Source organism: Drosophila obscura, unplaced genomic scaffold, assembly GCF_018151105.1.
Source record: "Drosophila obscura isolate BZ-5 IFL unplaced genomic scaffold, ASM1815110v1 contig_188, whole genome shotgun sequence".
Classification (NCBI taxonomy): domain Eukaryota; kingdom Metazoa; phylum Arthropoda; class Insecta; order Diptera; family Drosophilidae; genus Drosophila; species Drosophila obscura.
In genome coordinates, this window is record NW_024542776.1 from 184,230 (window position 1) to 185,355 (window position 1,126).

Below are 1,126 nucleotides of genomic sequence, written 5' to 3' on the forward strand. Positions count from 1 at the left end.
ATATAGAGGACCTGCCCCTGCCATTGCCCTAGGGGCCACAGCCCACCTGATTCGAATCACCAGGCAATTGAGTGGGCGAGATTAAACTCGGATGAGATTACCAATTAGCAACTCACCTGAATACCTGACATCGATGAATAAGCAAAGCTACCCAAGGTTATGCGACACTCGTACATACTTATGTACATACATACATCCGCCGCTCGCGGAGATTTTAACCGAAGGGAGATGAGTGACTGAATAAAGGCTGAAGGCCACTTTGGCATGGCATGTTGATGTTGATGTTGATGTTGATTCGGCCCTCATTGTCTGTCGATTCCATTTGCATTGACAGGAAATATCACATGTACATTCGTACATACATGCATACATACGTACTCCTACGAGTGCGAGTATTTGTGGTGAATACATATGAATATGAGCACTGGAAAAGGGCAAATTCATTATTAATGGATTAAGTTCACCGATAGAAAAAAGCCCTTAAATTCTTATATTTTCACTTAGATTTTAATATTTATGCCATTGATTTTCATCCAAGATTATTATTTATTTATTATTATTATTAAAATTTAATATTTTTCACCTACATTTTGATATAAATATAATATATAATATATATTTCATATTTAAATTTAATATATTTTATATTTAAATTTAATATGTTTCATATTTAAAGTCAATATGCTTCATTCTTAAATTTTAATTTGTTTCAAATTTAATTTAAAAATAGCTTATGCTTAAATTTAATATGTTTCATATTTATATTGAGTATATTTCATTTTTAAACTAATTGCTTATTATTTTGCCTACGCGGACTACTCATGGTACTCATGGTGTGAATTGGTTAAAGTTTTCAACTAGAAATAATCGCAACATGAGTAGGACTGCATTGGTTGTGATTATGCCCCTGCGCTAAGATAATTTAACTGTGTATTCAAGGCGGCAGCAGCTGGAACCAGTTGGGAATCCGGGGGACATACAAAAATAATATGTATAAAAATAGTTAAAATAAATACAAAAAATATTTAATTTCATTTAATATGGAATATTTAAAATAAAAAGTTTTTTCTTTTGATTTAAAAACAAAAATTTTGAAATCAAGTCATAATCATATTCAATTTAAATA

At 30.9% G+C, this 1,126-nt stretch overlaps 1 non-coding gene across 1 annotated transcript; it reads right to left on the reverse strand.

The window, feature by feature from the left end:
• Window positions 1-786: 786 nt before the first annotated feature.
• On the reverse strand, window positions 787-919 carry LOC121404208. Its single transcript, XR_005967812.1, has one exon. It is a non-coding gene; the product is annotated as a U4 spliceosomal RNA (small nuclear RNA).
• Between the last annotated feature and the right edge of the window lie 207 nt (window positions 920-1,126).